The 21,605-nt window shown below is 44.0% G+C and overlaps 1 protein-coding gene across 16 annotated transcripts in view; it reads left to right on the top strand.

Moving 5' to 3' along the window:
• VEZF1 (vascular endothelial zinc finger 1) overlaps positions 1 to 21,605 on the top strand; it is a 305,190-nt gene that overhangs the window by 52,657 nt on the left and 230,928 nt on the right. The gene's annotated exons all lie outside the window — the stretch shown is intronic.

Below are 21,605 nucleotides of genomic sequence, written 5' to 3'. Positions count from 1 at the left end.
TTGGTTTTACAACAACTGATATAACATCCTTTTGAACTCATTCATAAAGCGGATATCAAGTATCTCTCATGGAAGACGGCTCTACTGTTGGCACTCACCTCTTCCCGACGAGTGAGTGAAATACAGGAGTTTACTATAAGGCAACCATATTTGAAATTTGCTAACGAGTATGTCCTCCTGCGGACTAATCCCACATTTATACCTAAAGTTCCTACTTCATTTCATCTCAATGAGCCGGTAATGTTGCGGACATTCTTTCCTAATCCGACTTCAGCAACGGAGAAGTCAATGCATTCCTTGGATGTCAAAAGATGCTTGAAATTCTACATATCTCGGACTGTTTTCATCGGAAAATCTGATCAGTTATTTCTCTCGAATGGTGGACCCAAGCCAGGCTCAGCTGTAACAAATGCTACTATCTCGAAGTGGATTTCATCCGCCATTCAATTCTGCCATTGCAAGGCAGGTCATCCATTGTCAAGCAAGCCTAAAGCTCATTCTACCAGGGCTATGTCCTCATCTACAGCATTGTTTGCTGGTGTGTCTCTGGACAAGATTTGGCAAACTGCAACCTGGAAGAGTGTGCATATTTTTATTCTGCATTATTGCCTGGATGTGGCAACAGAAGCTGAGTCAGCAGTTGGACAAGCAGTACTAAGAAACCTCTTTAGATAAGGTAAGCCTGATGGCAAAAATATATTGTTTCTGATATTATATAAAGTCTTTATTGCATACAATCATGTTGTGTATATATGTAGGACGTACTCTTTCTCACAGTATAGATTTGTGTGTGTATATATATAATATATATATATATACACATATATATATACACACACACAGTTGCTTGTCCTCCTGTGTGCTCACCGCTGCCTGCCTCGAGAGTCGCGTTGGCGGTTGGACCCCACTGGAGAAGGTCCGTGAAATGTACTGCTCGTTACCCTCCTTGTAACCAAAAAGATAACCACGACGCCATGTGTAGCTGGCCCAAAATTGATTTATTTCGGCCTAGTTCGGACGCATTTCATTATTTGGGCCTGCTACACATGGCGTCGTGGTTATCTTTTTGGTTACAAGGAGAGTAACTAGCAGTGTATATATGTGTATACATATATATATATATATATATATATATATATATATATATATATATATATATATATATATATATATATATATATATATGTATGTGTGTGTATATATGTGTGTATTTATATATATATTGATTTCAAACCTGTGGAACTTTACAGAATGTGGAGAATGTTATCCCTTTGATACTGGAATGAGTACATGTTATGAATAATTGATTTTGAACCGATGAATCATTTAAGATCCCAAATATCCCTTCTTGAGAAGCTAATGAATGAAGGATATGATGGTTTATAGTTTATTAATAGTTGGATGTTTAGAAGAGAAGGAGCTGAAAACATAAGCACCTCATACAAATTATGGTTGTTTGCATAAGAAGGCTGGTCAAGATGGTATATAGAACTATACACGATAGGTCATGTAGTACCTTGATAATGACGTTGTATACTGTTTTGGATTTAACACCTTGGATATATTGTATATACTTTATTTTGAATCATGCAACAACTTATTTAGATTAATGACCACAGTATTCTTCTCGTAAAAACTTAGAAACTGACCGTTTCTCCACAAGGTATAACCATCTCAAATTAAGTAATCCTCAAACTTTAATAATCTTTAGGGGGTGATTGGAAATGTAGATAATGATCCTTTGTACATACTTTAAATTATATAAAGAATCTTCGGTTCCATATAGGGGTACTGCACATTTCATTTGCGCATTTTGAAATGTAATAAGAGACCATGAAACCTGATAGTACTTCACTCTGAGTGTATGGTCACAGAACTTTACTTTTTGGTACTTTACAATGATTGAACATAATTATGTATATACTATGAGACTTGATAATACTTTATTTTGAGTGTATTGTCATAGAATTTTGTTTAAGGTACTTTACGTTGATTGTACATAATTATGTACATACCTTTACATTAATTTGCGCATTGATATGTAAAATAGACCATGAAACCCTATAATACTTTATTATGTATGGTCATAGAAATTGACTAATGTACTTTACGTTGATTGTTCATATTTGTGTATATACCTTTTAACATGCACTGGCCATGTATATAAACTTTGCTGGGTTGGGTTGGTCTAGATGACCATGGAAATGGTAGAGGGTACTTACACGAATTGCACTATATAAGTAAGGTCTAGACCCAGGGACTCTATGGTCCAGTGGAAGGCAGGAGCCGAAACGCGTAGACCGTCCATTTGATGCACGTTATTCTTTGCACTGGTGTGTAAATAAAACGCTGAAACTCATCTGTTGCTGTGCCGTGGTCTTTACTCTACTTAACGTGGGAAGAAGAAAGCTGTGGCTATATATATATATATATATATATATATATATATATATATATATATATATATATACATACTGCAATGGTTTGACATGGTATCTATTGAACTTCTTATGATACCCACCGTCCACTATGTCTAAAAGTATTATTTACTGCTAGCTACTCTGATTCTAGGCATGTGAATCTATGAAAGATACCCCAATACTGGATAAGAAACCAAGTTACTTACCTGTAACTTCAGTTATCCAGTATTGGTATCTTTCATAGATTCACATGCGACCCATGTGAATGATACCCAACCATATATTACATTGCAGATGAGAGACTTCGAAAGGTTTTTATTAACACGTTTTAGATTTAATATCCTATTTAGGCTACTAAGTTTTCCCACTATGAATGATTGGTCAAGGCAACTTATCAAATGCCCATGCGATGATTTGTCCAATCAATCTGATATGCATATTTTGTTCTTTTGCAAATTGTACACAATCCCTAGGAAAAGATGGATATTTCCCATACTAAAGTATATGGATTTTAGACAGTCGCCCTGCCTTTTTAGATATCCAGAAGTTAGATAATATATTTACTGTTGCATCTGTTTCGGCTTTTAAAAAAAATGTTTTTAGATCACGGAAATCAATACTTGTATGAATATGTAATGAGCCAATTGTACTGTAAATGATTGACTTTTATCTTCCTTTTAAATTGATTGTGATTTTATTGTACTTTTATGGTTATCAATGAATAATAACCGAATAAAGTTATTGAACTGAACACATGCGACCCACCCTCCTCCCTGGAGAGGCTTATCATTATGGCAGACTTATTGTCACTTGTGCTACGAAAATCTGAGGGTTTGCCTCTCTGTGGGGAAGGTTCTAGGTTGGGCTGATGCTTGATTGGCTGGCTTCCAAGTTTGGTTCTTTTTGCAAAAGGACTAAGATAGGCTAGTGTAGTGACTCTGCTATCTACTATAGCCTATGGTGTAATGTTGTTATTACTATAATGTATATATTTTATTGTACCGCGAGACTCCCACCTCGTCGGCGGAGATGATTCTAAGCATGTGAATCTATGAAAGATACCAATACTGGATAACTGAAGTTACAGGTAAGTAACTCGTTTTCTTCTGTTCTTCAGTGCATCGAAGTCCAGAGTTTGGAGTATGGTCAGACGGGGTTTTGCCGGGAATAAAGACATTAATAACTCCTCAGTATACGTTTGGCAAAGAATGAAAACATATGTACACTGATGTGCAGTACTTAAATTGAGTTTGGAGGTGCTGCAGATAAATGGGCATTTTCCACTGCTCTGGGAGTCAACCAACCTGCCTTGATAGTGGTGTGCCCACACTGCAGAGATCTGGTCCCACTGTAAGATCTATTCACCAAAATGTGGGCTGAGAATCGCACAGACCTCCAAAAACGGCAGAGCAACATTTTTAAGTCGAGTGACATTCAGGGTTCAATTTCTAATTCAGTGGTACTTGGTCATCTAGACATTTCTCAACCGTTCCTGTGTAGACATTAAAAACGGGTTTACTTCACTTTTGGCGATTTTCCAAAAACAAAGGGCAGAATTACATAAAATCACAAACAAGCATTTGCAATGCAATAGGTCTCGCATTTTCAAGTGTTTGAGCTATTGGCATTGTAGATGACCATCTTTTATTTATGTTTTTTGAAAACCTGCAAGCAGTGCATAAACACGCAGTTTGTATTTATAGTCCTTGCTTACGAGAAGCAAGGCTGGCAGTAGAAGTGCAGTTACTTCCAGCCTTGGTTCTCGTAAGCAAGGACTACAAGTACAAACTGCGTGTTTGCGCACCACGTGCAAGTTTTCAAAACACATAAATAAAAGGCATTGTCATTAACAACACCAATAGCTCAAACACTCTTAAATGCAAATGCTTTTTTTTACCTCTTTATTGGTAATTGAGTTAAACAGCACCCAAAGTTGAACAGCGATTATATGATATAACAATATCATACAAAGCCTTGTAGGAATACAATGACCACACAAGCCATGTTCAATACATTTTGAGCTAGGCAATGACTATGTACGCTTTAGTTGCATATAAATTTGAACGGTCCTCACGTTGCGAGGTTGGCCATATTGGAGCATAAGATGATATATAGTGTAATACACAAGTCATCATAAAGGAGTCAAACAACTAAAATATCCAAGAGTACTGAGTAAAATATAGAAACCAAACCTATGTGAACCTGAATAATGTAGGGTAAGTGCCGACGAACAATAGGAAGGGAGGGGGAGTGTCCCACTTGGCCATTTCAATATCGTACAGGGGATGCTCCTCTATTGCAGGAGTTACTTGGCAGGTCTCATGGGAAAGGGGAGGCAGCTCACTATCGGTCAGTCCTATTCGAGGATGCGCAGTGTCCCTAGAGGCCCCCAACCCCAGTGCATATCAATGTGTATCCCTGTCCCCAAGTACAGCATTGGGGTAGCATATGCGTTCTTGTCTGGCAGTCTCTCCCGTTCATCCGACTCCTCCACAAAGGCACCATCTCGATTCTCCCAAGTGTATAATACTTTAGTCTATAACTCTGCTGTTGAATGCCTCTGTACTCCCTGATCCTCCTCTTGAAGCAGTGCTCTATCCTTATCTCGTACCCACTGCTTAAAAATCTTTCACACAGGTTTACCCCACAGGTTTAGTTTCTGGCTGTCCCAAGCCATTGCAATCAGCTTTTTGGCCAAGCTTAGAGCAATATCTAGGAACCTTGCGTTTTGGCAACCTGTAAAACAGCCCCAACAAGCAGACCTCCAAAGAGGGTGCGAGGTAGTGATCCAGAAGGGGCGATGGCCAGGGCAACCCCAGGTCATAAGCATGAAAACCACGTCTAAATGATTGTATCTGGAGTAACTACACTGGTCACCACCATAGGCTACTTGAATTCTGTGTTGGGTCATATAAGTAATGTCGACATATTCAAATTGTGTGAATTTAAGCCCTGTGTTTCTCGAGAGTTGTTTGGTATAAGATAGGATTTTACACGGATGATCTGTTTTTATATATGAAGGGCAGGGAAAGCGGTCTGACAGTTTATTCAGCTCCTCCAGGAGTTTGTTGTAATTTCTGGCTAACGACTTAATGTTATTCAGTCCTATTTATTTCCTATTGCTCGAGGAATAGAGATGCCGATTCAAGAATTAGGAGGGATGAATTGGGCTCCATTTACTTTTAAGCTTTTGGAAATATATATATATGTTGATACCCGGTACCTCTTAGCAGGAAATTTGGGAAAAGCAATGAGAGCACCGGGTTTTGGCGTTATTTGCATTTACCCATTATGTCACAGTTTGCTTTAACCAAAGTGAATATGTTGCCCTGACTCCTTTACATTTTTTTCAAATCTTCTGATCTGGCCGTCCATGGGTTAGTTTAAGGAACTGGGTATGCTAACTTGTTATCTCATCTTTGATACGGGGAGAAAGAGAGTGGCCTTATCGACATTAAGACTCCCAATCACAAACGACGGACTGGGGGTACACAACGATGAGCTATATGTTCGAGGCATAGGAGCTGCAGATTGTACACTTAGCATTAGATCACCACCTGGTGTTGGGCTGGGATGATTGCAGGTTGTTGTCTTCTTGGAAGAAGTCTTTGTTAGTCCTGAGATAGCTGACTCCTCCCTTGGACAATACTGCACATGGGCATCGGCTCCATCCTTAGATTGTTTTTTTCCGCCACTGGGTTAGGATGAAAGTTTCTCCGCTCCGGCTGAAAACGACTTTTCTGCAATTTCAAAGCGCAGAACTTCCTCAATCTTCTACAAACTACCTTCGACATCGACCGCAAGACTTTTCGACGCCATAGTTTCCATTCCGGTCATCAAAGTGGGCCGTTAGGCCTATCGACGCCGTGCGGCCTACACCACATGGAAAGAACTCTGTTCAAAAGATGCCCGGTATGTCAAGCAAAGTTTCCACATAGCGACCACCACGAGGTCTGCAACCTCTGTCTTTCGCCGGAACACGACAAATCGACCTGCACAGCTTGTGCATCCTTCCGATCGAAGAAAACTATCCGGGATCGGAGGGCCCGTCGACACGAGATGAAGAGATCAGCTCCAGCACCGGAAGATATCTTCGACGACGAGGTTCTGCTCGTTCCCGAAGAAGACTCACCTCATCTCCAGATTGTATCAGAGGTAGACGACTCAGATGACTCCATTCCATCGGGTCAGCGCGTGAGTACTACTGCCCCTGCACCACATACACTGCCCAAACAGAAGGCAAAGGTCAGCACTCCGCCCAAGGGGCCCAGTCGAGACTGAACACCTACTCTGAAAGCCCCGCCTTCGAGCTCGACTCCGATGAAATTAACTACGCCTTCCAGTGCCTCGACACCGAGCAAGCCTCTTTCATCGGCACCGAAAAATAAAGATGCCTCGGCACCGAAGCCTAAACACCCTTCGGCTCTGAAAACAAAAATAGTATTGACACCGAAACCGAACACTGTTACGGTACAGAAACCGAAAGAAGCACCGGCTTCGAAGCCATCCACTTCTACACCTTCGGTGCCAAAAACCACAAAGCATGATTCCGAGGTGCCCAAATCCTCGAACATGCCTACAAAGCCGAAAACGACACCTTCAGCACCAAAAACTACGCTATGGGACGTTAAAACACTTACCAAGGCTAAAGAAACCAAACAACCTCCGCCGGCACCGAAAAATTCGATGCCCAATAAGGTTGTTCAGGAGAAAGAACTTTTTCGGCCAGATCCTCGACAAAAGAAGATATACATAGACCCAAACACAGGTCATGTAGGCGCTACGCCTCTCAAGAAGAGACCAGCAGATACACCACCCACACCTGTGGTGCCTGCAAGAAAAAGGACTGTGCAACCTCTCCTATGCACCCTTCCTCTCCTATACCTCCCTGTTCTCCTGTTTCTCTTCGCATATCACCTCAAATCTCTCCTGTCCATTCTCCATTATCATCACATTCGCCTCAACACAATGATGATAAATATGAATTGGGTGGAGGGGAACACATAGAAGATCCTGGTTCATATCCTGTAGAGGAGGGTGTGTGGCATTTTCCAAACACTAAAAATGTGTCTATATGGGACTTTACAAACCCTCAAAACGTGCCTGAGCCACACTTATACCCATCAAAACCTTCCCCTCCAGAGGATACCATTGGTCTTGGCCATCTGTTAAACAGAGCTGCTGTATACCACGGAGTCCCCATGCATTCAGATGACATTGAGGAAGATTTTCTCTTAGATACCTTTGAGCACTCCCAGCGGTCTGCTCAAATTCTTCCTATGATTAAAGGGGTAATCAAACATGCTCCAGAGGTATTTAAAGACCCTGTACGCACTAGAATATTGAACCCCAGAATTGAGAAAAAATAGACCCGCGCCCTCAGATCCAGTCTATATTAAAGGACACCTACCACTAGACTCATTAGTCGTGGCCAATGCTAGGAAGAGGGCTAATTCTCAAATTTCTGGCGAAGCACCCCCACCTGACAGGAATCCAAAGTAATTGATGCGTCGGGTAAAAGAATAGCTGCGCAGGCTTCAAACATATTGCGCATAGCAAATACACAAGCCCATCTCTCTCATTACGATAGGGCTCATTATGATCAATTAGAGAAACTACTTGAGCACCTACCAGATCAGTATAAAGATTAAGCTACTGACCTCATACAAGAAGGCAAGTTAATATCCAATGCCTCAATAAAATGCGCACTAGATGTCGCAGACACAGCATCTAGAACTGTAAATACCAGTGTCATACTTAGAAGGCATGCGTGGTTACGCATTTCAGGGTTTAAACAAGAAGTGCAATCCACCATCTTAAACCAGCCATTTAATCAGAACCAATTATTTGGCCCAGAAGTAGACACTACACTAGAAAAAATGAAAAAAGACACTGACACTGCCAAGTTTACGGTGGCTTTACAGTCCACACCAGTTAGAGGCTCCTTTTAGTCGCTCCTTCTACAGAGGAGGCTCCAAACAAACTGGGGCAGACACTACCACAACTTTCAAGTCACAAACCTCCTCTACAAAGGGATATTATAGAGGAGGATACAGAGGCAATAATACCAAAGGAAGAGGTCGCGGTAACAACAACAATCGATCCTCTTCCGCCACTAAACAATGACTTCCCTCCGCTCCCCCCACAGCATTCCACTCCTGTTGGGGGCAGACTAACACAGTTCCTGCCTGTCTGGAACTCCATTACAACAGACAAGTGGGTAAGACAAATTATCCAACATGGCTACTGCATAGAACTTATAGCAACCCCTCCACACATACCTGCCAGGCAGCGTCCAATGTCTACAGACCACCTGACTCTGCTCCAACAAGAAGTTCTGTCACTTTTACAAAAGGATGCCATTCAATTAGTTCCTTTAGAAGAACAGGGGTTTATTCGCTGTACTTTCTAATTCCCAAGAAGGACAGGACACTAAGGCCCATTCTTGACCTCAGGCCCCTCAACCATTACATACAATCTGATCATTTTCATTTGATCACTCTACAACAAGTGCTTCCACTGCTGCAACAAGGCGATTTCCTTATAACACTAGATCTAAAGGACGCCTACTTACATATCCCCATTTATCCTGCTCACAGAAAGTATCTAAGGTTTGTACTAGAAGGACAACAACACAACAGCACCGCGAGTATTCACAAAGTGCCTAGCCGTGGTAGCAGCACACCTCAGGAGACAGCAAATGGATGTCATCCCTTACCTAGACGATAGGCTCATAAAAGCCAAGTCTTCAATCAGTGTGTCCAACACACACATCAGACAGTTCAAATGTTGCACAACTTAGGGTTTACGATAAACTACACCAAGTCGCACCTACAGCCTTTGCATGTCCACCAGTATCTAGGAGCTACAATAGACACGTCTACAGCCCTAGCATATCCCAGTCCAGCCAGGATACAGAGCATTCAAGCTTTAGTCACCGCCTTTCAACACCAACAGTCTCTGTAAGCCAGGGGGTTCATGAGGCTAAAAGGCATGATGGCATCTTGCATCTTCATAGTACCACATGCAAGATTGCAATTGCGCCTATTACAGGAGTGCTTAGACTACTTGTGGAACCAAGCTCAAGGTCAACTAACAGACCTGGTGTTGGTGGACAGCCGCCCACATCGCTCTCTGCAGTGGTGGAAAACCAAAAACTTGACAAAAGGGCGGCCGTTCCTCGAGCCTGTTCCACAAGTCGTGCTCACAACAGACGCATCCCTCACAGGATGGGGAGCCCATCTCTTACATCACACAACTCAGGGTCAATGGAACAATCAACAAAAACTGTTCCATATCAACCATCTAGAGCTGCTAGCAATATTCTTAGCACTCAAGACTTTTCAACTTCAAGTACAAAACAAAGCTGTCCGAATCCGGTTGGACAATATGACAGCCATGTACTATATACAAAAACAGGGGGACACACACTCTCTGCAACTCTCCCAGCTCACACAGAACATTTGGAGATGGGCCATTCCTCAAAACATACATCTGTTAGCGGAACACCTTCCAGGGGTTCACAATCCGGTAGCAGATCTGTTAAGTCGGCAGTTACAACAGATTCACGAATGGGAACTACAGCCACAAGTTCTTCAACCATTCTTCCAAAGGTGGGGTCATCCAAACATAGATCTGTTTGCCACCCACGAAAATGCAAAATGCCCAGCCTTCGCCGCCAGGTTTCCACACCCACTGCCCGAAGGCAATGCGATATGGATGAACTGGTCAGGCAGATTTGCATATGCTTTTCCGCCTCTCCCACTGATTCCATTGGTGGTGCGCAAGCTCAGACAACAGTCTCTCAAACTGATCCTAGTGGCTCCCACATTGGCACGACAACCATGGTTCACCACACTGTTAGAACTATCTCTAGTTCCACACCAAAAGTTACAACTAACTCCATCCCTGTTAACACAGAACCATGGAGAAATCAGACACCCAGACCCGAACCAACTGAATTTGGTGATCTGGCTCCTGAAGTCTTAGTTTGATTATATAAACCTACCACCAGACTGTATGAACATTATTAAAGAGGCTAGGAAACCAACTACCGCAAAATGCCCCAAAATGGAACAGATTGCCAAATGCCGCAAAATGGAAAAGATTCGCAATATATTGCAAAAATAATCAAATTGATCCCCTGGATGCTTCCATCCAAAATATCATTTGTTACCTTTTACATCTACAAAGGTCTAATTTGGCATACTCTTCCATACGCCTGCACCTTGCAGCAATTAAAGCCTATTTACAAAATAGGCAACATCTGTCTCTCTTCAGAGTGCCCGCAATTAAAGCGTTTATGTAAGGATTGAATAGAATAATCCCACCCAGGTTACCACCTTCCCCTGTGTGGAACTTAAATATTGTCCTTACAAGACTCATGGGACCCCCTTTCGAGCCTCTACATAAAATGTGAACTGCGGTTCCTAACATGGAAAACTGCTTTCCTCGTTGCCATTACCTCTCTCAGAAGAGTAAGTGAGATACAAGCTTTCACTATACAAGAACCATTTTTTCAAATACATCCTAACAAAGTGGTTCTTTGATCTAATCCAAAAGTTATCACTCCTTTTCACCTAAACCAGTCCGTAGAGTTACCGGTGTTTTTCCAAAACCCAGACTCTGTAGCGGAAAGAGCTTTACACACATTAGATGTTGAGAGCGCTCTCTTGTACTATATAGATGGAACTAAATCCTTTCGGAAGACAAAACAACTGTTAGTCGCTTTCTCTCCTCCGCACAAAGGCAACCCCATCTCTAAAGGCGGGATTGCGAGGTGGATTGTAAAGTGTATACAAATATGCTATATTAAAGCTAAACGTATATCAACAGTTCCTCCTAGATCGCACTCCACTCGCAAACTAGGAGCCTCCATGGCTTTCTTAGGAACCATACCTCTAGAAAACATATGTAAAGCAGCAACATGGTCTACACCACACACCTTCACTAAACACTATTGTGTTGATGTGCAAGCCAAGCAGCAAGCTGCAGTAGGCCAAGCTGTCCTTAAAACTCTTTTTCAAACCACTGCAACGGATACAAGCGACCACCGCTAGGGGAGACACTGCTGCACAATCGATGCTAAGTGTACAATCTGCAGCTCATATGCCTCGAACGTAAAATGCTACTTACCAGTATGCATCTGTTCTTGGCATGTAGAGCTGCAGAGTTGTACACGCCTTCCCACCTCCCCGGGACTTGTATCCGTTTCAGTTTTCATCTTACTTAGATGCACACGCATGGACATCCCTTTTTAGGTCGAGCGACCTGTCTCAATGCGCATGCGCATTGAGCGGAGCGAGAGATAAAGGGGCTTAAACAGAGCTTACCGAGATCGGGCGATTCCATGCAGTGCCCGTGAAAAGGAGCTCAATGCGCAAGCGCATTGACATAGAAAAGCGCGTGCACAGGAAAGACAGCCATCTGCCGCCAGCAGCTTCACTTCAAAGGGATCATTTCGCACTCTCAGGCATTTCTCCTCCCTAATTTATTCACTGCCGACGGCCAGCCGTACTTTCACTTTGACGGCGCCAGGCCGTCTCTTGTTCTGGTTGAACGCTTTTGGTAGCCATTATGATCACGTTTACACTATCGGCCACGCAGTGAAGGTTAATAATAGATCTCACATGGGTGCATGTCTCATTGCTATCAGCACTGCACTACTGCCTATACTCTGCATAATCCTTGTCTGTTATTGACTTATTGACAACACGACATTAGATCACACAGATTTGGTTCTGCTCACTGTTTTTAAAATATGTTATAGTCCGCATTAATACACACGATATTGCACAGACCGCTTGGTTTGGGTGGAGCACGCCTAGAATTATTGTTCTATCAAAGATTGGTCACAATGTATCGAAGCAGACTTTCTTTGACTTAGCCTTTGACCTTTCTGCAGCCCATGGTGTTAAGACACGGTATTGATGAAATATTCATGTAGTTACGTGCAGTCATTTGTATTGGTGCTCAATGTGCTTTCAGTCTCGTGTATATATGGGGCATTATTGCTTATTAGGGCACAGCTTTTTTTTTTTTTTCCTCCCCTGCATTTTGAAATATGTGGATTGTAGGTTACAACCATTCAGAGCGTGCAACATTGCCAACATTTGCTTAAGTGCCCATATATTAGTGTAGCGACACACTTACAAGGGCCAAAAGGCGAGACCTATTGGCAATGCCAATGCTTGTTTTCTTTACTTCTACTGACTCCATCATTTCCCATCATGGTGAAAAACAATCTAAGGATGGAGCCGATGCCCATGCGCAGTATTGTCCAAGGGAGGAGTCACCTATCTCGGGACTAACAAAGACTTTGTCCAAGAAGACAACAACCTGCAATCATCCAAACCCAACACCAGGTGGCGATCTAATGCTAAGTGTACAACTCTGCAGCTCTACCTGCCAAGAACAGATGCATACTGGTAAGTAGCATTTTCCTTATTTTGTGGCTCCACTACAATGGATCTTTCGGTGGGTAGGGGGAAGGAGTATCGCAGACCCAGACCTGGGTGTTGTGGGGCAGGATCCCAATATGGGGTGCTCATATGGGGGCTTTTGCAGACACCAAACTGAACTGCAGAGGTTCCTAGGCTATTCGTGGTGGCCTTAAACTGTTAGGCGTAATGTGTTAATTTAACCTCTGGTTCCCCAAATTATGCCACTGCAATGCCATTAGTTGGACTTCGCAAAAACAACAGTTGATGGACAGAATGCAGAACAATGTCATACATTCACCCCAGTACAGAGATCTGGGCCTAAATCCATCGTTTTTTTGCTCACCACACCACCCCAATTCAGACATGGCCATATGCAAATCAGCCTTGACCCTGTGCCTCATGGGAACAGTCCAGCCCGAACTGCCAAGCCATGTCTTCCTTGGACCGGAATCAAGCATCCTAGGACCGGTTTCTGGCTATCAGCCGTCTTCAGCCAGGATAGCTTGACTCCAGTGGTGTGGAGAGCACGGGACTCACTCCTGAGCATACCCGGCCCATTCGGGGTGACAATGCAAAAACAACAGTTGATGGACAGAATGCAGAACAATGTCATACATTCACCCCAGTACAGAGATCTGGGCCTAAATCCATTGTTTTTTTGCTCACCAAACCACCCCAATTCAGACATGGCCATATGCAAATCGGCCTTGACCCTGTGCCTCATGGGAACAGTCCAGCCCTAACTGCCAAGCCATGTCTTCCTTGGACCGGAATCAAGCATCCTAGGACCGGTTTATGGCTATCAGCAGTCTTCAGCCAGGACAGCTGAACTCCAGTGGTGTGGAGAGCACAATTTCCTACATGGCAAAGGCATGTTTCCGTGTCATGTGTCTCTGAAATGCATTTACACTTCATCCTGGGTGTTGTAAATTTATACTGCAGCCCACTTATGACAATTAACATTTCCTGCCATAGATTAAGGCACCATTTATAATGGACTTCTAGGTCAAATAGAGCTGCTGGTATGCAAATATTGCAAATTTCATAATCCTGCACTTTGTAGAATGCATGAGGTTCATTGGCTGCTAATCGTCTCACTACTGTAGGGAACCACATACAGTTGTGATATTAATAGGCGATAAAGAGAAGAATATTGCTTAATGCACCTTCAAGTTTATGTACAATCAGTCTGTATCAGTGGTATTCTATTAGCTGTATGACTGCATATTATCCTCCTTTATGTAAAAAAGTGCAAATGAATTGCAACGTTTGTCTCCCACTTTATGCATCTCACTGACCCCATCAGTGACTTGTTGTTGCCTTTTAGCGCAATGCACCACTACAAACATTGCTGACACACTATTTATACTCCCCGGGATAATGGAAAAAACGTGTTCCGCCTTGACATTTCCTCAGAAACAGTTATTAGAGAAGCCATTGCAAAATAAAACTTGGTTATGGAACCACTTGTGAGCAACATTTAGGCTACAGAGAACAACTGGTTGTTCACAAGCAACAATTTGGGGACCACTGCAGATGATACTGCTTACTCCAATCTCTGTTTTGAAGCCTGTAACTTCAGGTTTACCTACTTCAGTGCGTACATCAGGAACACAGAAGAGGGAATATGACATGATCCTTGGTGTTTGTTGGCTTTTAATCTCGTGAAAATTAGGAGTAAAATAAAACAGGTAATTTTCTATCTAACTAATATTTTAGTTAGGATAGGTGGGTTCATAATAGTGTAGGATAAGTTGATTGACACAGTCATATGGTTGAAGATTTGTTTAGACTTTAAAAGGCTCCCGGTGGCGGGGACGTCGCATCTTCTATCCGTATACGCGGATGACATGCTACTGTACCTCCGAGACCTGACAGCCGACCACACGGTGCTATATGACACCTTCCGCCGATTTGAGGCGATATCTGGACTGGCCATCAATCCGGACAAATCGGTGGGTTTCTATTTCAGTGAAGAACCTGGCCCGCCCTCCCTGCCGTTTGGCACCTACGAGATCCCGGTAGCCCATTCCAGCTTTAAATATCTGGGAATTCGGATATATAGGTCAACGGAGGACCAGTTGGATGGTAATATCGCTAGGGCCATAGCTGGTCTCCGAGGTAGTGTCGGATTTTGGACCTCACTTCCCTTATCGGTCATGGGCCGCGTAGCGATATCGAAGATGGTCATGCTACCACGCCTGCTATACTATTTCGTGAACCTACCCCTGTGTATTCCACGCCGTACTTTCGACTCCCTTAAATCTTTACTGATTACCTTGATATGGGGGTCGGGCAGAAGACGGATTAGTTTGTGGAAATTACAACTAGGCACAACTCAAGGGGGTCTAGGCGCCCCTGATTTCCAAGGTTATTTTTAGGCAAGACAACTCCAGTGGTTGTCTTACTGGCTGGCCAGGAGAAACCTCCACGAAATAGGTTGGACTAGGGGCCAGCTTGACCGGGGTGAATTACACGCTCTACTGCTTCCCGGGGGTAGGATTCCGCGGGGGTGCCACCCACTGCTCCGCACCGCCATCTTATGCTGGAAGAAGGCGCTGGCTTACACGTCCGCGGCCCTGCCGTACGCAGATAATATCCCATTGCTGGGTATCCCGACGCCACAAGGACGCCTTACTAAATATGCTCTTAAAGACTGGACGGCAAACGGGATTGAGGAAGTGGGCAGTTTCTTCGGGGACGACCAATTGTTGGACTACCACACCTTCGTGAACGGAACGGGATCCTCAGACAGACAATATTTGCTACATGCCACTGTCTCCCATTATATCAAGACAACATGGGCTCCACAACGCACTCACCCACAACAACACAAACTGGTGCATCTGGTACACTACATGGGGACTGGGGGCCACTTGGTGAGATGGCTATACACCGGGATTAGAACTCACGCTGCACTTTCCCTCGACACGTTGCGGGGGACTTGGTCAGGGGACACAGGGGAGGAGCTGACTGACACGACATGGAGACTGGCCCTAGAACACCCGAAGAGGGTCTCCAGGAATGTGAAATTTAAGTATATTCAGGCCATGATCCTCCACAGGGCGTATCTCACCCCTGTGCGGATCCATAAGATGTTCCCCAGTGCTTCCCACCAGTGCCCACGATGTAGGGCGGACGAGGCGGACTTCCTCCATATGCTCTGGTCGTGCCCACGGCTGAGAGTGTACTGGACTGAGGTGTGCCAAACTCTCCGTGAGGTGTCCCAGATACAAGTAAAGGAGAGTGCACTGTACTGCCTGGTGGGAGCCCGGTCACGGCCCAAACCACTGAAAACCAAGTTAGGATTTCTGGACTTAGCCCTCCTATTAGCGATCAGGAACATCACGATGAGGTGGAAGTCCCCGAGAGGGCCCAAGGTGGAGACATGGCGAACGGACGTGGGGAAAAGGGGTAGAATAGAATGTGTTGCCCTTAGAAAAGAAGAGGAAGGTGGGAAGCGGAAGATCCCAATGGCACTAGACTGGGAGGTCATGCTACTAGAGCTGGAGGGAATGGACCGGCCCCTGTCCCAGGACACATGAGCGCGCGGAGGCCCCGAGAGGACACTGTAATTTGCACAGGGCAATGAGGCGGGAGGGAGGGAGGAAGTCAGAGAAATCCCGGTTACGTAATCAGAGTGCAGGACGGAAGAGTCGGGGAGCGGAGAAGGATCCACAGGAGAAAGCGAGCAACAGGGTTAGTAGGGTGGGATAGTTGGGGAGCGAGTGGGAGGGTCTAGAATGCGTTGTGAGTAAAATAGACATTTACTACTGTATGCAAACCTAGAAGGGAACGATCTAGGGGACGGGGCTCTGCCCCTTGTCTATGGAAGGGGAGAAAATTGAAAAACGTGATGTATTGCATATATGATGTAACAACTGTACACGATTGTGACGAATATACATTCACGAATAAAGAGTTTTTAAAAAAAAAATTTTTTAAAAGGCATGTAGCTGTAAATGAGGCCTACATTACTCTTCTTAGTCACTCTAAAACGTTGACCAGGTTTTAAAATCCCGACATTTTTCAGTGGATGTCCATCCCCAAAGGGAGTGGGCCCAGTGATGAAGCATGCCACATGTATCGGTCAGGGTCTTACTTTCTTAAAACCAAAGATGCACCATGACTGTCTATATGTACCCTTCCACACCCCATTGATTGAACCTAAAGTAGGTGGCTTCATAATAGTTTCTAGATTCAGGTGCATCACTTAGAAATGACAACTTTTATTTCATATTTTCGGCCTCTATAAAAGGACCCTACATAAAAGGAAAATGGTATAGAAGTATATTAACAAATTAGGGACATAACTTCTACTTAGTAGAAAGATTATTCAATAAAAGCTCGATCTTCATAGGTAGACCACATTGAATGGGAAGTGTACCTCCAGTTGAGCCAAAAGCAGACTCCACTAATTGAAGAATTTGAATGAACTTGGTTGAAGTAGGAATTCTGCTGTTCGTAGTAGCTGTTGCTGTTTTTTTTACACAGAAATAAAATAATCCTCCTTATGATGTCAGTTGAGCTGCCTCTTATCCCACAGCTCTGTAACCAATACTTATACCTTGGGGGTCGCTCGTATTGAGCTGGTTTCTTCATTAGTTAATGGCCAAAATGTGAGCAGGTTGTAGACTGTTATATACTATACAGTGTCTTGCAGTTTCTTTATCTATGTAGAGTCATATCTTCATTCTTCCAGTCTCTGAAGAGGGGCATCTTCTGCTCCTGCAGAAACTGTGGCATCTAGGATCATGTGAAGTGGTGTGGTAGCCAAAATCGGGGCAACTTTAAGGTCTATTCTTCATTTACTGTGTATACACACAACGTTACTATGTAGTCTGTGAGGGAGAGTCTTGCCTATTTTTTGCTTAATTTATTAATCAGTCATTTTACCCGCTCAAATTTTTATTTTTGTCTGATGCATAAATATGCTTTGCATTTCTCTTTTATGAGCTTCTGTGTAGCACATTACTATCATTTTAAGTTTGGGCGCTCACATTGACTGCGGTTAGGTGCTCAGTGGACGTTTTATTTGGTGGCTTGGTATTGGTCTTTTTTTAATGTATTTTTAAAAATGTCTACAAATAATACCCCAAGCATGTGAATACGCCAGAAAACCATAGACACATGGGAGAGAATGCATGATTATAAAAATTTTAGCGGCACATTACCTCGACAATCAACAAACAATTTTCGGATGACATACTGCTACACAATCTGTCACTCCTTACTTGGGTTGTGCAATTTGGGGCTGTTCCTCGCTGCCTCCAATGTTGATTCCATAGTACCTTATCCAGGTACCCCATAACTTAGTGAACTTCCTCGGACATCCTCTGGCCTTATGAGACCTTTTCATCTGCAACATAAAGGCCCATCACATTTTTCCATTCTTGGGGTGGTGTGGGGTGGTGGGACAGATTGTCTACCTCCGTGGGGATACCCAGCAGGATGTATTTAGGGTCAGCTGTTATAATTTCTCCCAACAACCCATTTAGTTTTTAGATTATACTGTGCCAATATTGCCTAATGCTAGGACACGCCCATATTGTGTTTATGAACGACCCCATCGCTGCCCCCACAGCGGAGGCAGCTGGGGGAGTCAGCCCTATTGAAGGATTTTAAGTTGTATCCGTCGACGTCTGGATTCAATTGCAACTTCCCTGGGGTGCATTAAGGCTGCATCCCAGTCTAGATCCTTAAGTTCTCCCACTTCTTTTTCCAGCGAGTCCTTAGTTTTGTCAAGGAGTCGGGCCTGTTTGTGATTGTTTTATATGTCCAAGACATTGCCTTCTCTGCAATTTCCCCCATAAGCAGTCGCCCCTCCAGTGGTTCATATTCTGGTATATTTCACGGAAGCAATGTCTCCGCTTCCCAGGCGTGGTTAAGTTGGAGGTATTTGTAATGTTGTGTTGAGTTGATGGCCTCTTTGGCGGGAGCTAAAGGGGATCCGTGCATCCCTCTCTATGATATCTCCCAGTTTGGAAATCACAAGGGTGTCCCAACCTTGATGCCCTTCAACTTCCTTATCTCTTTCAGGCATGTTCCCACCCACTAGGGCGTGTATGGTTAATCCGCGAATGCCACTTGATCCACCTTTCCATCTCATTCCAGACTTCTATGATCACCTGGATTACAAATAACCTCTTCTTTAACCCTTTACCACCATAAAGGTAATGTGTTTGAGTACGAGATTGGTATAAGGTCCTCTCTAATACATATGTTGGATGATCTCCTGGTGTGTAACTCCAGTCGTTTACTACTATTTGGTGAGCCGCTCAGTAGTGTGCTTTCATATCCGGAAGGGTGATGCCTCCGTTATATGGATTCCTTTGCAATGTACTCTGGCAACTCTTGGGTGTCCCCATTAAAGATTTGAGTCCGGACTTCCCCTTCTATCTTAGTGAAAATTTTCCCTCGGATCTTACAATAAGTATTTTGGAGTTTGTGTAGAAGTTTGGGTAGTGTCATCATCTTGAACATTGTGACACTGCCCATTATGGTTAACAACAGCTTTCTCTATCTTTCTACGTCTTTGTGGAAATCAGCTGGGACCCCACAAATATTTTGTTCTATACTATCTTCCTTGTTTGTGGCTACGTAATGTCCTAGATAACGGAACCCCTCCCTATCTATGCGCAGCCATCCCAGGACATCACACAAGCCAGTGTCGTAATGTCGGACAATAGGCAAGATTATCACAGTTAATCCTATAGCCCATATGTCTCCCATTATTTTTGAATATGTGGAAGAGTTCTGGGGCCTCATTTGTGGGTTTGTAGAATGTCGGTGTACAGGGAGATTCGGTCATCTCCTTGCACCTGCTAATTCTTTGAACCCTGTGTGACCTGGTTGTGTTAGACTAATGCATTCCAGAGGTTCCAGCATTAGGGCAAATAATAGCGGCGACAGAGGGCACCGCTGACAAGCGCCCGTTTCAGGAGGGAATTCTGTAGACTGTTACCCCATTTACTCTCTCGTGCCACCGGGTCCTTGTATAACAATGCTATTCAGGCCCGAAATTTTGGGTTGAAACCATATTTCTCCAGGACTTGTCTTTAAAATGGCAAAGGACGGTGTAAAAAGCCTTCTCGGCATACAGGGATAGCATCAGGTGTGGTCTTCATGGCTCTGTATGGTTTAGAGCCAGTTAGATAACCTATGAAGGTTGAATCTAGTGGACCTGTTAGGCATGAAGCCCGATTGATCATAGCAAATTAGGGCAGTAATAAAAGCTGCTTGGCTATGATCGTGGCCAGAGTTTTAGTCTCTATGTTCAAGAGAGAGAGCGGGTGTTAGAGCCAAAACCTGCTGTGGGCTTTCCTGGTTTATGTATCACACGATTGTCCCCCTCTGGAGGTCGTGCGAGAGGGTGCAACTGTCTTTTACCTTCATGAATAATTTGAGCAGATATGGGCTCAGTAAATTAGATTTTCTCTTGAAGAGTTCTGCTGGTATGCCATTAGGGCCCATGGTTTTCCCAGACTTTAGATCGCCAATAGACATCAGAACCTTGGCAAGAGTTACAACCTCCTCCAATGTCTGGCATTCCTCTCATGCCAGAGTCAGGATTTTTACTACTTTAAAATAGCTCTCTATCTGGGGAGCATAGCCTGGGGAGCGAGCTCCATAAAAGGTGGTGCAGTATCTGGTAAACTCATTTGCATTCTCACCGGCAATGACATAGGTGCTGCCATCTTCACTTTGTATTGCGTGTATCCATCTCGTCTCAGCCTCCGTCTTGCCCAGCCATGCCAGCAGTCTCCCAGCTTTGTCACCTGTGACAGAGACGCAGATTTGTGGCCTTGTTTGCGGCTCTTGATGTGCTAGTGCTTGGTACTCTTCGTGGAGGATCGCAATGGTGCGCAATGGAGTCTGCTGTGTTGTTCCCTCAGGCTAACCTCCAGCTTGACTAGTTTTGCCTCCAGTGTTTCAATGTCTCTGGGTTCCCTATTCTTTTTATGTTCTAAGATGTTGTGCTCCCCATCTCTCAGAACAGTTTTGTAGGCCTCACATAATATAACCGCTGAGGACACTGATTCTTTATTTTCAATAAAGTACAATTCTGCATCCACTCTAAACTCCTGGGCCGCAGTCTCATCCCTCAGCTCCAAGGCATTAAACTTTCACTCGCAAGCGTGTCCCAATTGCAAGCCACAGTGGTGAGTGATCTGATAGACCCCCAATCCAGATATTCTGTCCCGTGTATTTACTCCACCTCCCTTGTTGGGGCGAAGATGTAGTCTATCCTAGAGAATACATTGTGAAATATGAATAGGTGCGAGCCATTGGGTGGCTGCAGTGCCTTCAATCTGACAGTCCCAGGATCTTTACGAATCCTGCCAGAGAAGTTTCCCCTCGAATACTCAGTCGGGCTAGCGCGGTCTAAACTTGGGTCTACTATGTTGGTAAAGTCTCCCCATATTTTATGTTTGGGAGACAGCCTCCCATAGTATCTCTGGTATTTTGTCCATCATTTGCTTCCATAGCTATGGGGGTGCATACACACTGGCCGGGCTTATATCTCTGCCCCCGAGTCACTTGACTGCCACATATGTCCCATTAGGGCATTGGTCTTCAAACTTGGGGATGGGTCTCCCTGGGAAGGGGCCTTAACTGATTGCAGGGGGGGGGGGAAGGTGATGCTGGCCCAGTCTCTGACCAAGAGACGCATGCTGCTTTAAGTGTTAAAAACATGAGCAGCAGTAAGCCACCTTGCAATGGGCCATCACTAACAACTTTT

Source organism: Lissotriton helveticus, chromosome 3_1 (genome assembly GCF_964261635.1).
Source record: "Lissotriton helveticus chromosome 3_1, aLisHel1.1, whole genome shotgun sequence".
NCBI lineage: Eukaryota > Metazoa > Chordata > Amphibia > Caudata > Salamandridae > Lissotriton > Lissotriton helveticus.
The sequence above is the reverse complement of the archived record's forward strand: the minus strand, read 5'-3'. Positions and strand labels throughout refer to the sequence as shown.